This window comes from Anabrus simplex, chromosome X, assembly GCF_040414725.1.
Source record: "Anabrus simplex isolate iqAnaSimp1 chromosome X, ASM4041472v1, whole genome shotgun sequence".
Lineage (NCBI taxonomy): Eukaryota > Metazoa > Arthropoda > Insecta > Orthoptera > Tettigoniidae > Anabrus > Anabrus simplex.
The window spans coordinates 219,715,390-219,731,292 of record NC_090279.1 but is presented as its reverse complement, the minus strand read 5'-3'; the positions used below and the strand labels follow the sequence as shown (position 1 = coordinate 219,731,292).

The following is a 15,903-nucleotide window of genomic DNA, read 5'->3' as shown; positions in this document are numbered from 1 at the left end:
TTATATCCGATTTTTGTATAAAAGTCGGAAAAACCCCCATGCACATTAAAATCGGTATGAAACGGCAATCACTTTGTTCAAAACTTGCGTTTCCGCAGATGATATCCATACTATGGCTTACTTGTTTATTTTTCGTAATCCGATACTACATGAAAGTGTATGTTTAATTTCATTCTGAAAAAAATATAGTACCGTATTTCTTCGAATCCAAGATGAACCCCACTTTTTCCTTCAAAAAATTTAAATCAGGCTCAAAAAGAACTTCGTAAAATCATACGAATGCCTTGTTGTACAGTAGGCCTGCGCATTTTTAGACTATTTTTAGATGCCGAACATTTGATTTTCATCATGCCGTATTTCTTTCTTTTTGCGGCTGCACAATTATTCTTTATTTCCACGGGTTTAAGGACCATTAACTTAACATTGGCATCATAATACCGAAGAGAACCCGTTGAAAATTTCCCGGCAATACCTATTCCGAATTCTCCGAATTCAAGATGAACCCCACTTTTTCCTTCAAAAAATACGCATGTAGAGAAATAACCTCCTCGCAAAAATTTACATGTAAATAGCATTTCCAAAATTTAACTAGATGTGAGAAGATATGAAATATCCTCCGAAATCAGTGATGTACTCTGCCATATCTTGAGATGTATCACATTCTTACTTAATTTCCGTATATAACATTAAAATTAAGATATCGTTTACTTCAGTCTTTATTTTTAATGTGTTAACAACTGCTATCAGCCACATTATTTACGCATCTACAATACGACGATCCATCAGGAAATTATTCTTGCTGTCTATAAAACTCTTACTTTTAGTCAGCGTCAGATATAACCGGCTACCGCTACAAGCACGTCTCGCTTGCCGGGTTCGGCCAAATTCAGCGGCTGGCGATGTATAGGCCTAATTGCGGACCTTGAAAGTCAACCAACAAGTTTATTGCGCCACGGTATGGCCATTCCGCCCTTGCGTTTTTCGTGCACATACCTCACAATTTTAATCGTAGACTTTTTAAAGCATCCTTGTTGCGGACCACTGAATGCATTGTTTGTACAGTACGCTTTTTTTTAGCTCTTTTGTCTTCACACTAACGCCAAATATTGGCTTTAGTTAGGCCTATGCCGTATTTTCTTGCGGCTGCACAATTATTCTACATTTCCGAGTGTTTAATAACCATTAACTTAAAATTGGCATCATAATATCGACTAGAACCCGTTGAAAATTTGCCGGCAATACCTTTTCCACGTATCTTTACAATACGGCTATCCATCACGAAAATATTCCTGTTGTCTATAAAACTTAATTTTACTAAGCGTCAAGTACAATAGACGCGTTATAACTCTGCCACTGAGTAGCCATGGCTTTTCTAAGAATTCAAAGGGTCGCATGTCGCAGATTTGAGAAAAACACAGGCACTGTACAACCGGTTGTCGTGGCGAGCGATGTGTAGTAAAGAGGCGGTCATTTGTTGGCAACGAGTTGTGTGGCGGTAATTGCCAGTGGTATCCATTAACTTTCTGTTAGGCCGCGAATGCAACAACCCTTGAGTTTTCGCATGGGATTCTGAGAAAAAAAACTCTTGGATTCGGAGAAATACGGTATCACTCTAGAGACTTCTGTGGCAAACACCTCAGCTTTCTTCTTCAACAGCGTCACCTAACCTAACCGTATATGTATCATGAAAACATGTTTGAAACGCATGTAGAGAAATGATAACCTCCTCGCAAAAAATTTACATGTAAATAGCCTTTCCAAAATTTAACTAGACGCGAGAAGATATGAAATATCCACTGAAATCAGTGATGTACTCTGCCATATCTTGAGGTGTATCACATTGTTAGTACTTATTTCCGTATATAACATTAAAAGTAAGTACTTCAGTCTTTATTTTTAACGAGTTAACAACTGTTATCGGCCACGTTATTTATGCAGTTATTACGAAAACGTTATCCTCTTTCATTTTGAATTTTCTTTAGAGAATAGCAGTCCAAGGGTATTACTTATCAACTCCAACATCGCCTTCGAATGACGACGAGAGAACTCGCTAGTGCACATAGCGAGGACACGATGTCGAAAGTAATCGATCGCATGCAATATCATCGCTGGGGTGCATAAATATCGGTAACGGAAAAAATCGTGCGCGCTTAATCGCTCGTAATAACGGATGCGTCATTGATGGGGCTCTCGCTGTAACCAAAGGACGATACACAGTTTAATATAGGAATTTTGAAGGGACAGAAGAAAGTCGTCGCTATAACGGAATTCTCGTTATATGCCGTACTCGCTATAGTGAACTTCTACTGTATATTAATCACAATATGTTGGTCTTGTGGAATGTTATGAGTTGCACTTCCTGTTCCATGTGCCTTATACACTGTAATGAAATCTTTTCCAGTATTATCTTGTTCGTGAGTAACATACATAAAACACGTTGTAAAAATATGGATTGTTCATAAATGTGAGTTACTTGGTTTTAGGCCCTATCTTTATAAGATATGTAAAATAACCCAGGAAGAGCATATGCATTGATTAGTTTATTGGGCTTATGGGTTGCTCTTCTTATTTCCTAGACTTTCAGATGTGATGGAATCTTGTGCCCCATATTAAAGCTGAGTAGCTCTGTTCCTGCAGTCTTAATGAATAATGATTATTATGAACAATTGGAGTTGACTGTTGGAGTAAATTGTGTTAAAAGATCAATGACCTGCATTGTAGGTACTGAGTTACACTTAAAACAAGGTTCTCAAGTCTTGGGTCACATATATATACGAAACATAAAGTTACATGTTAAATTCATCATAATCGGATTGTGTGGACTCGGTTGAAACTTGAGCAAAGAGTAGGTTCTAGAACGTGCACACATAAATCCGTGCTGCTTACATTAGAGGTCGAGTCGTGGCGTCCTATGTTCAGTTGCGCTATGGTATTTGACTGGAGCAGAGGCTCCTTCCCTTGGCAGCTGTGTATAGATGTAACAAATATCTGTGAAAGATAAAATGAAAGGTAAGTGATTCATTGTGGTGATCGGCAATACCTATTATTCGTGTGGAGTGTATGTATGTGTACTTACTGTTGTTGCCGGCTGACGTTGTGTGTGGTTTGGAAGCACATTGTGCCCTGTTCTGTGTTCGTCTTGGGCTAATTGGTGTCTGTGAGGAGGTGTGGAGGGGCAGGATGAGTAGCTGTTGAGGGGGTTTAGCACGTGTCAGGTTTTGTTCGTTGATTCTCTTAAGGTAAGCGTTCTTTAAAGATGTTTGTTTTCTCTGTAATTTCATTTAAATTAGAATTAGGGTTAGCGTAAGTAATGTAAAATTCTTCTGTAAGATTGTGCAAGGGGCCCTTGGAACCTGCATGTCATTTTCAATGTTTGTGAATTTATGTTTATAGTCGTTGAAGTGCTCGTTGTAGTGGGTCATAAAGTTTCTACCAGTACGTCCGATGTTATTGCATTTCATACGGTACACTCCTGAATAGCTATATTTATTATTGCTGTTGATTGATTTGGTGTTATGTAGATTATTGGCATTGTTATGTGTAGTTTTTTTACACTATTTTCAGGTTGTGTCTTTTGAAAATATTGGTTATGGGGCATAGATGTGTTATTAAAGGTAAAGAGTACGTAGTCTTTCTTGGATTTGTCTGTTCTGGTTAACTTTCATTTAGGCTTATGTTTTATTTTGTGGATAATTTTGTTGACCCTTTCTTTCTTATATCCATTATTATTAAACAAAGAACTACACTTAATCCATGAAATAGCCAAACATAATACTTTTTGATATTTTTAGCACTGAAGATAAATTTTTTTGCAAGAAGTGATGAAAAATTTTATGTAAATTATGTGTATATTTTATATTTAGTGAATTCTCAAACAGTTCTTAAAGGACATGGGTTCTTCCATTTTTAAATTATTAGACAGCAGCAATGAGCATTGTAATCTGCCACGAGACATTATGGCTGAAGAAGTCTCAAACGAGATGAAATGTTCCAAAGTATGTTTAATATATTTTTATATTAAATAGCTTTCACTTGTAAAGTGAAGTGTATTGATTGGGTGGACCATTCAAGCTAACACTAGTTCTTAATTTAAACAAACTTGCCACGCAAAGTTCGTGGTGCACATGACATGGCCAGCACGTGCCAACCTCTCAAAGAAATAGAAAATAAGAATGTTATATTCTCTTTGTCAGCGATCAGTCAGCATGCATACGCGAGTCATCTGTTGTGTTAAACCTGAATAAATGGTATTTGAAACCCGGCCTTTATGGCATCGGATCACACTGGATCACGGCAGTCTGTTCTCCATGTTAGGGCAGCTGAACAGAAACCGGAGAAGGCAACGGGAAACCACTCTGGTTATATTTTCCCCAGGATGTCATTATGGATAGAGTCCCTAGTCCCGGGAAGGGGGTGCTAACAGTCTCCCGGTTTGTTCACGGCTGGCAAACTGGATTAAAGAAATGAAAAAGTTAGACTGACGTTCTTGGGAGAAGTGAATTAAGATGGCTAGGCAGAGGTACATGCAAAAGAGATGATGGGAATTTACGCTACTCTGCCAGTGCTCCCCGTAGTGGTGCAGCAATATTTGTGAAACATGGCATCAGTTTCAGATCGACTTATGGTCTTATACGCTCCCACAGCAGATATGATCCTGAAAGCAACGAAAAGGGATAATGTAACAATAATAATGGGAGATTTCAATGCAGGGATCAGAAACGGACAGCCTGGAGATTAGGTGGGAATTTGGGGACTTGGTAAATCTAATGATTATGGAGACAGGTTGTCAAGAAAATGAAATGGTCATCACTAACACATGGCACCAACTCCTAGACCATAGATTGTACACTTGAATTTCACCAGCTGATAATGAGCATGACATTCCAAAACGCAATCGGTAGGAGATTCAGGAACTTTATTGTAACCCACTAGTCACTGATGCACAAATGAGATTAAAAGTTTTGCATAAAAACAAACATTCAAGCAGAATAGATGTGAGGAAAACAACAAGTTGCTTATGAACTCAGTGAAGAACTAAAGCAACTAGCATTTAACAGTCAAGAGGTAGAGAACCAATGGAATAAAAACCACTCTCCTGACACCTTCAGCCAGACAACAGAAACATGAAGAAGAAATGGATGACAGAACATTTGATGGTAAAACGCAAGAGTGTTAAATCCAACAAGGATCAATATTGGCAGATTAATAATCAAATTAGAAGAGCAATTAGAAAAGCCACACATGATTGGATGAATGAAAAATGTAAAACTAAAGAGACTCTCAATGAAAAGCATGACGCCTTCAATATGCATAAAGTCACCAAAGAAGTAACCAGGACCTTCAGGCCCAAGATGTCCCATTCTTTAGGAGACAATTTTGGTAAATCTATTGTAAATCATATTGACAGGCTCAAGACATGGGAAAAATATATTACAGACCTCTCTTATGATAACCGACCACAAGTAATAAATATGCAGATGGGCCAATAATTTTGAAATCGGAAATAACTCCTGCCATAAATCAATTAAAAGACGGAAAAGCTTTGGGCGCTGATGAGATTTCATCTGAAGTTATCAAACTTATCACTGACGAACAAATTAATAAGATAGTGGACCTCTTGAATAACATATACAACTCTGGAGAAATACCTAATGATTGGCTGTTATCTACTTCATTCTCCTGCCAAAACAATCAACTTCTAAAAAATCAACAAATATCGTGTTATAAGCTCAATAAGCCATTTGTTGAAATCCTTCCTGAGAATTATACATGACCAAATAAGAAAGAAATGTGAAGACCAGATAGAAAATACCCAGTTTAGAATTAGAAATGGTTATGGAACTCGTGAGGCTCTATTTGGATTAATAACTGTTCTCCAAGAATGCTGGGACCAACAGAAAAATGTATTTGTCTGCTTCATAGATTATGAAGAAGCATTTGATAGAGTAAAACATGATGAGCTCATCAGAATACTCCAACAAACTGGAATTGACAGTAAAGATATCAGAATCATCGAAAACCTCTACTGGAATGAAAAGGTTGTGGTGAAGATTGATGTTGATACATCAGACTATATGGAAATTAGCGTGGGGTTCGACAAGGATGTGTTTTGTCCTTGTTATTATTTCACATCTACTTGGGAGCTGTATTTAAGGCACTAACAGATGCACAATTGCGAATCAAGGTCAACGGAGATCTAATACGCACACTCAGATGGTACTACAACTGTACCTAGACAAGCTTAATACAGTTGGAGAAGAAATGGGTCTCACAGTCAACACTAAGAAAACTAAACTAATGGTTTTCAGTCAAGGAAGAGTTAAATCTATTCTGAAACTGAAAGGCCAACAAATCCAACAAGTTGACAAGTTTAAATACCTTGGTAGTTGGATATCAGATGATTTAAACCCAGATCTTGAAATTAAGACCTGTATAGAAATGGCAAGATCAGCATTCAAGAAAATGAATGCTTTACTGTGTGATGACAGCTTAAACTTAAAACTGAGACGGCACATGGTAAAAGTAAACTGGTGGTGCACCCCCAATGGAGGTGAGCTGCAACCACATACCAGCCCTCCTGCCATTCGTAAATTTCTGGCAGTACTGGGAATCAAACCCGGGCCCGTGAGGACGGCAGCTAATAATGCTAACCGTTACGATATGGTGGTGGACAGCGCATGGTTAAATGTTATGTTTGATCAATTTTGCTTTATGGAGTTGAAGCTTAAAGATTGACGTTCTTCGGATAAGTGAATTAAGATGTCCAGGTAGAGGACATGCAAAAAAAAAAAGGGGGGGGGGGGGGGGGAATTTATAATGTAATATCATAGATGAATGCTAAGAGTCTCTAACGAACAGAGAGCAAACTCTAAAAGAGAACTACTGATCAACATCAAATGCAGGAAAATTGCATACTTGGGGCACATTTTACATCATTTTAAAGGACAGCGAGGACTGAAGATTGAAGAACACTGTGCACTGATCGCCGGGCAAGGCATATAGAAGAGACTTCAGACTATCAGGCAAAACAAGCTGCGAGAAAGTTTGGTGTTTCTGAGTTTAACATATGACCTTGACGGAATGACAAAGAAAAGAGAAGCATTCAGAGCATCAAAGATTGGGACTGGACTTATGAAGGAGGAATGAAACCAGGTTTATCCAATTAGTTGTGAAGTTACTACAATGTACTCTTCGTTTAGAGGTGCCATGTGAGTTACTTTGGTAGTGCTATGGGTGGACAGATGTTCTTAAACGCAACATTTGGCATTAGAATAATACAAGAAATATGCATATAGTTGTGTGAAATATGACGTGGCTAGATCATCCAACCTGTCTTTAGGGTCACAAGGCAGACGAATGAATCATGGCCCTTAATCTTCCGGTAGGGATGTAACTCTTAGGCTGCAGCTAGACGCATGTTTGTCTGTTGAATGATGGAAGAAACACACAGTGATGTGAAATGACGTGGCCGGATGATACAGAAAGCTGACCTCAAGGTCAGTATGCGGGTGAATAATCTTCTGGTAAAGGACACAACTTTGAGCGTACGAGTGATTGGGCGGATCGCCGATATAGCATATCTCCACCACTTTTTGTCGATTCTGTCATGGCTTTCAAAACTCTTAATTTCTTTGGAAAAGCAGGAGTGTCTACACCAAGGCAGCTACAGGGTGTTCCGAATCCTGCATCATTTAATGCATCGATAACTACACTATTAAACACACGATGTAGCCAAACAAAGCAAACCCCATGGCGCAACAGCCTCGAAGGGCCTTGGCCTACCAAGCGACCACCGCTTGTGGTCAGCATGACGAATCCTCTCGGCCGTTATTCTTGGCTTTATTGACCGGGGCCGCCATCTCGCCACCGTAATCCTGTAGAGCCGAGCAGCCCTCATTTCCTGACCTGGCCGGGAATCGAACCCGGGACCTCCACGTAAGAGGCCAGCATGATGTAGCCAAGGGGAATGGAATAAAACATAACTTTAATTTCCATTAAAAATTTTATGTTTGAAACCTCCATCAGTCCGTAGCAAGTCTGGGGTGGTTTGAGACTCGCTCACAATGTCTACCGGCAGATAAACTTAACCATAATCTGCATTGACTTCTCTAAATCCATTAAAGATGTTGGGTCCACACACATACAACAAATATAATAGAATAAATAATTTTCAATCATTAAAAGGTGAACACAACATTTATCAGCATTACTGAGGAAAGCCCACAATGTTTTGTATTAAAATAAAACTTTTGTTCTTAGAGCTTGTATTGAACAGGAACAAGCAATAGAACGACCTGGCATTGTAGTGTTCCTATCTTAGTTACAGGAGAGATTTAATACGTTGTAATTATATTTATTCATTATTTAATTTTTCTTGTAAAATACCTTCATAAATTCAGGGTTGTCTATATGCGAGGCAGTCTTACCTTGGGGTCAGTATGGTACTGTAAAACGGGGTTCTATGGATCACACATCCACAGATGCTTCATGGACGATATATAAATAGGAATCATCTCTCCTCTTCATATTCAGGTTACTCGTGAGTTTCAATATTTGCTTTGAAGATGTAATTTGGTATCCATGCATCTGTGATCCACTTAACCCTGTTTTAAGGTAATCAATAATTCTAAGCATATGCACAAACAAACGTCTTAGTTATATTTTTGTGAAAACTGAGTTATTTTATGGAACAGAGGTCTGCAATGTGTCCCTAATCTGTATTTGCACTTTGAGCATATTCCAACAGGCAGGTCCAGTATTCCAAAATTCTGAAGCGAACTGCATTTTAAAATCCTTAGAACAAACATCTACATTACATTCACTTCCTGCAAGAGCTGAGGCAGCACCTGACATTCTCAGCTGTGAGTTATAGAAGTTTATTTAATTTCTCATTGTAACCAACAACAAAGTTGTTTAGAATACACATTATCAAGAGACCCATGGCAGCAATCAAGGGAATGTTAGACATCAAGGACGTCAAAATCCTAAGTTTCGCTTCTGCCTTGAAACTCTTCATAGCTAAAACGATTCCAACCCTATGTTATGGTATAGAAATCGTTTGGGAAAATCTCAGTGTAAAGTACCTCAAGAATCTGGTGAAAACAAAGGCACATTTCTTAAAGCTGGCTCTAGGACTGTCCAAATACATCCCATCAAGATTAGTATACAAACTCAAAAAAGAAACTTTCTTGATGGAGGACCTACAAATAAGATTCTTGCTCGACTAACTGGACCAAAGTTGCATAAGAAAGACAAGAGAAGAGGGCAGAGTTTTCCACCACAAATACAATGCTGGATTGATCATGGACAGGACCTAAACAAAAGCTTTATCATTTGAGAACTGAATTAGCGATGCGATGCAAAACAAAACATTTCATGTATGTGATCTCTGCAACCTGCCATGGGACTGATATGATATTACCAACTGTAAAATAGGAACAAACTCAATCAGCTCCTGTTGTAAGACGTGATGTTCACTTGTGTGCAGTAAATAGATTATTTGATCTCATCAACGAAATGGAGACGCAGTCAGACAAGAGTGAAAGTTGTCGGCAGGAGAGCATATACTGTGAGCGGTGTATTCCATTTCAATATTATCCCCTTCTCACCAAGAAATGTGATAACTGGTGAAAAATTTTAAATTCTTTTACTTAGTCCCTGTGTATACAAATTATCTACCAAGTACAATTTGTAAGATGCATAATATGCTGGAGTTGAAGGAGAGAGCGCTGTAGTTTCTATTTAACTTACTCTGTGCAGAGAAATCTGTGTTCTATATATAAAGCAATATTATTTTCAGAAAATAAGGACTGTTCCATCCCCAACATCTCTAAATCAGCTGGGATTGCCAGAAGAAGACTTCTCCAATCTATCACCAAATTATGCAGTTTTGTTTTAAGAGGGCGACTTAGTTCTGAAATATTGTCAAACTTTTATGGGGCCATATCAATAGCTCTTCACAAAACTGTCTTTTTCTTCTAAAGTCATTTCTTTTCAGTTTGGACTTAGTTCTGCCAAAACAACTTAACTAAAAACATTGTTTCATTGTGAAAGAACATCATCAGATTCTATCAAATGACACACGCGTCCGGTGTAGTGCGGGGCAGTCCTCGCTTCTCTCCAGTCTAGCAGATAATGCAAGATACCAGCCGGCGATTAGATCAACTGCACTTTTACCTTTTATTATCCCATTATTATTATTATTATTATTATTATTATTATTATTATTATTATTATTATTATTATACTGAGCGAATTGGCCGTGCGGTTAGGAGCACACAGCTATGAACTTGCATTCAGGAGATAGTGGGTTCGAACCCCACTGTCGGCAGCCCTAAAGATGCTTTTCCGTGTTTTCCGTTTTTACAGCAGGCAAATGCTGTATTATACCTTAAGTAAGGCCACAGCTGCTTCCTTTCTCACTCATAGCCCTTTCCTATCACATTGTCACAGTGTGACATAAAGCCGATTCTAAAAAAATAAAATCATTATTCTTATCCTATTTGAATTGTTCTGTAAATTGTGTAGTGTTCTTTTAATGAACATATAATGGGCTGGCTACTTTACCAGTAATTTTTCGTTTTGCCATTTCTGTTGACGTCAAACTGCATTTGGAGCACAGCTAGAGAAGTGAGCACTTCATTAAAATAAGTTCCAAATTTCAAGTATTTAAACACAATTTATTTTGAGTGTGACTTGATAGAATCTGATCATATTCTTTCAACAATGAAACGTGTCATTCTATTTTTAGTTAATTTGTTTCTTTTTCAGGTACTTTACAAATTAGTTTATTTGTAAATTAATTTCAACAGACTGAAGAACTTACCTGTTATAAAAAAATGTAAAACTGACAGACGCATTCGACCTGTTGCTAACGGGAACACGTTTAGAAGGCCTATTGCTAAATTATCTTTCGGTACTCCATTATCCATTCCACACAAACTTTCCTATATCTACATACTGCATCAAGTAAAATCTTAGCAAAAAGTGACTTAAAAAATACATTCAACACCAATGATAGCTACAGACAGGACAAGCTTTCAGCTTGTAAATACCCTTCTAACTTCTATTTCGATTCTAATATTATTTTGTCACTTGCACTCCAGCATGTTATCGCACACCTGACGACTAGTCCTGATAGCATTCTTATGGATCTAAAGAAAATTGTGTCTTGTAAAAACAACGGTTTGGAAGTGAATCTGCATAAATATACTTATATATATATATACAGTTTCTGCACTTCAGAGCACTAATAATAATAATGTTATTTGCTTTACGTCCCACTAACTACGTGCACGGTTTTCGGAGACGCCAAAGTGCCGGAATTTTGTCCCGCAGGAGTTCTTTTACGCGCCAGTAAATCCACCGACACGAGGCTGACGTATTTGAGCGCCTTCAGATACCACCGGACTGAGCCTGCCAAGTTGGGGTCAGAAGGCCAGCATCTCAACCGTCTGAGCCACTGAGCCCGGCACCATCAGAGCACCATTCCCAATATTCGTGTTATAACATGTTCCAGTCTATCCTTACTTGGATCACTGTTTACAGTTGGAGCTGGGGAAGAAATAGCAAAACAAGGCTGCATGCCAATTCTCACGTGGCATACTTCTTATTGAAGAACTGTCTCTTTATTCCTAAATTGAAATACTTACTTCCTTCCTTTCCTTGTTCAAGCTGATGATTTGAGTCTGTACTCAACATACCATTTCAGAAAAATAACTAGATCCTCACATATTTACCAATAAAATTTGCAAGCCTTGGAATTCGTAAGTTTCGATTCCCACTTTTCTTGCTTCTGTCTGTGGAGTATCTGATTTTATCAAGTCTGCGTTCTCTGATTACAGTGAAAATGTTGAGATATACTCATGCAAGGCCATGAAGCCTCCAGCATCCCTGGATGTGATAAACCCATCAGCCTGTCATTTTGCTCTTCTATCATCCAATGTGGGCGCACTTATCAATACCTCTCGCTTGCAAAATATTGCAGTCACATGTGGAGTGGAAGTCGACGTTTATGGCCGTCGTGCTTCTAGTTGCTCTAAGAGTGCTGGGCAATTTTCTGTTCAATTAACGAGATCACCAAAAGAGCTTTTACATCTATCCTGGAACTGAGTGGCATCAATCGTACAGATGGAAAACGCTCTGATATTCTCACTTTAGTCCCATGGAAGAAGGGCAGATCTCTCTTCTGGAATGCCTTGTGTGTCGATACTTCAGCAGCCTCACGCTTGCAAGGTTGCTGGTCCTGCTGCGGAATTGGCCGTGCGCAATAAAACGGACTAAATTCAGAGCAGTGCTGGACAACTACACCTGCGTGGCATTCGCTTTCATCATCAAAACTATGGGGACGTGAGTCAAGAGGCTAAAATCTTGTTTCAGATATTGGCAAAAGATATCTGGAATTACTGGAGACCCTTATTCAACGAAATTCCTGAGGAAGCGGATGGGAATTGCTATACAGTGAGGAAATGCTGCAAGGGTATGGGTACACTTCCAGATAATGATCCACTGAAATTGTTTAAAATTCTTGCTTCTTAGACTCTCGAGACTGGAGCGAACACCAAGGATAAGAGCAGAAAACCTTGTTTGAGTTATTTATTTAATATTGAATATTCCTCTAATTTTATATAGAGGAAATTGACAAGGAACACACAGATATGTAACTGAATTGTTACCCTTTTTGTACTTATTAAACATTTATGAGAATAAATTATAAATTTTAATTGAGAATATCTTATTCTTTCCTCAGTGTATTCATCTGCATGTGTATGTGAGTGAGTCTAGAGATTGTGTTTGATTTATGGAAGAAAAGTCTATGTTACCTCATACCGCGGAACAACAATGAACTTTGTTGCTGTTGTTTTTTCCAAAGTGGTAAAATACAACTTAGACGTTTGTTTGGTTATGCTTCATTTAGTGACGCATGTTTGTCGTACCACCAGAGAGTGAAACTACCTCCATTTACTTGTGATCCTCCCAGTTAGTTACATGTGTGCAATAGTGATACAGAACATTAATTTAACAAACAAATAAAAATGTCTGCATGTCAAGGACAAAGAAACAGTGGGTATTCATGTCAAAGTCATCAACTGTGCGACTAAAAATGACAAGGGAAAGGCTCTGAAAGATGTGGAAATGACAGATTCACGGGGGTAAGTCAGTAATGTGTGCAGCCTGAGTTTATAGACATCATGTAAAAGGGGGAGAATTTAACTTTTAAGGTACCTTCATACCTTGGGGTCACCACAAAAGGTTGGAGAGGAAGGAAGAAAAGGTGGAAGCATGTGCCAGACTCAGCTGTAAATTCCACGCTCACCAGTGCTCTTGCAAGGGGCTGAAACCTCAATTTAAACTAATGATGTGATGTATAAGATAATACACCACTGCATCAACAAGTGACTGTTTTTGTATGTTCACTGTTAATGTTCTTCCGTCTTTGGACAGTAACACTTCATTCTGCTTCCGTAACTGATAATGCTTTCAATGAAATAGTATATGTATCTCAGACTTGTGCCGTGTTGCTCTTGTGGAACAGGTGGGCAATAAGTGTTTCTCCAAGCTTGACAGCGCTCCATGCTCCTTCTGAGGGTGAAGTCTTCTTATACTGTGACAACCTCTGAAATTCACTGTTAGTTCCTGTTGTAGGGTTGCCAACTTAACAAAACTCAAACTCTATACAGTAGAGCTGACAAAGAAATTACTATTAATGAACTGCACTGATAAATATACTTAACCTCTCGGTGACACGGAAAATTTGAGTGGGATGTTGCCCAGTGAATGAAGGCGATTCACATGTAAATGTTAAGAAAATGCAGCAATCTGTCTTGAAAATTCACCTCAAATGTTTATAGTAGAGACTCAAAAGAATATAGTTTATAGCCATGGATTTTATATTTTATTCCTTATACTAATGGAGAAGAGACTGTCTTATATAGAGCAACATCCTTATATTTACAAAGGTTGATTCACATTGCTATGAAAAGTAATGTAATCCTTGCCTTGGAAAATTTGTGCAGAAAGATTGAACCAGATAGTTCAAAGAATCATTGCAGTTTAATGGGACGATTAGTTCATTCGTTCTGAGGTATTTCATAGTTTAGTCTTCCTTTGGTTAGTGGAGATTTTACTAGTTCAATTTGGTATGATGCAGTTATCGTGTGATTTCTCATTTCTGTACCACACAGTGTCGCATCTCAAAGTTAGAGCGGGCCAGGTAATTAGAAGTTGTAATAGGTTTTAAGGCATTGAAAGAATTACATGAATCCTGTATAAAGTCAAAATATTTATCAACTAAAAGGCTACAGATTATCCTATTTGTATATACTTGAAAATGGAAGTAGTCAGTCACCATTCCACTAGGGAGGGGGTGATTATCGCGGCATCAGGAAAGTGAAGGCATCTGACCTTAATCCAAATGAACCTGAGTGGCTGAAGAAAGTTTGTTCACTGGTCCACTAGAAGGCTAAAGCCATAGCGGAAACATAGTGAAATTTGATTACAAAAAGACAAATACTCAATGGATCATGCCAACATGCATATCAATGGAAAGATTGTGATTTATACTTTTCTGGCAAGACGTAGTATTTACAGTGCACTCTGGTGTGGACTAGAACATTGACCTGTCACCTTGGCTCTGACAATATGAAAGTGACTAAGGTATGAGCGATGCTAGTAATGTCATCCTCATGCAGCCAATCCCTGATATGAATGGCGTGAAAATATTACTTATAGGATCAGTTGGTGGATGCATTTCAGTGGGCTTGGCAGTTCCCTAGTATGCCTCTTTAGTCACACCTAATGGTGAAGCTGTTGAGGATCAAAGCACCCTTTGGGCTGATAACTGAAGATACAGTAGTGAACCACACAACCACTAGAGTGCACTCAAGTGAGATCACCCTATTTAAATATCTATAAAAAAAGCAGCACTGACAACATTAAAACTTAACGAGCTAGAACAAAATGAACGATGTTTGGAGGTCAGCACCAAGAGGTTCATCATCATCATCATTTTCCAACTCCAGCTTTCCAGGTGTGGTAATAAAGGGATTAAGAATGTAAATAAATTAAGGACATTGGATTTTCAGGTTGTTTTAAGACTATCAAACTGCAATTATTTTGGTGATCCCTGCTTCATAAAAAAATTTTTAATGCAGGGCTTCAAGAAAAGTTAATCTTTTATTACTACACAAGAAACTCATTTATCCAGATTAGTGGGACTGGAACTGATCCTGATTATCGAAAATCTGGATAATCCAGTAAAAACTAAAAAATAAATACAGTAATACCTTTTATCAATTGCACAAAAAAATATACAAGAACACTTTTCTTACGTTTACGACTCTGTTTCATGCATTTAAAGTTAAAAACTTCATCACTGATCCGTATTGAACTAATAGTTACAATGCTAAAAAGAGAAAAATGTCCCACCTTTTCAATACAATAACACTGTTGCACGAATCAATGTAGCAACAGATTTAATTTATTAAGGGACCGGTTTCGACATCTGTCATCATCAGCAAGAGTGCTCAAGTACCTCTACATGAACTTCTATTTTTAATTCAAGAAAAGTGTCATAAGTGTTACAATTGTGTTGACTTCTTGCTATTTTTGTGTAGGCTGATGATGACATGGACAGATGTCGAAACCGGTCCCTTAATAAATTAAATATGTTGCTACATTGATTCGTGCAACAGTGTTATTGTATTGAAAAGGTGGAACATTTTTCTCCTTTTAGCATTGTATCTGTTTCATGCACTAAAATAATGCGTAATTTTTTTATGTTTTACATTTGTATAGCGTTTGCGCGCAGCACGATCACAAAGACGTTATACTAACACCAGTTCTGCCGGTGTGATTTCAGTCTGGGATTCTAAATAGGCCATCAGTTTCTCCAGCTACATTGTT

The 15,903-nt window shown here is 38.1% G+C and overlaps 1 protein-coding gene across 1 annotated transcript in view; it reads left to right on the top strand.

The window, feature by feature from the left end:
* Positions 1-12,694, top strand: part of LOC136886441 (small G protein signaling modulator 2) — a 202,004-nt gene extending 189,310 nt beyond the window's left edge. Inside the window, exon 27 of the mRNA XM_067159218.2 lies at positions 11,844-12,694. The gene's annotated coding sequence lies outside the window, so the exon portion shown is untranslated. The remainder of the gene's footprint in view (positions 1-11,843) is intronic.
* Positions 12,695-15,903: the final 3,209 nt, after the last annotated feature.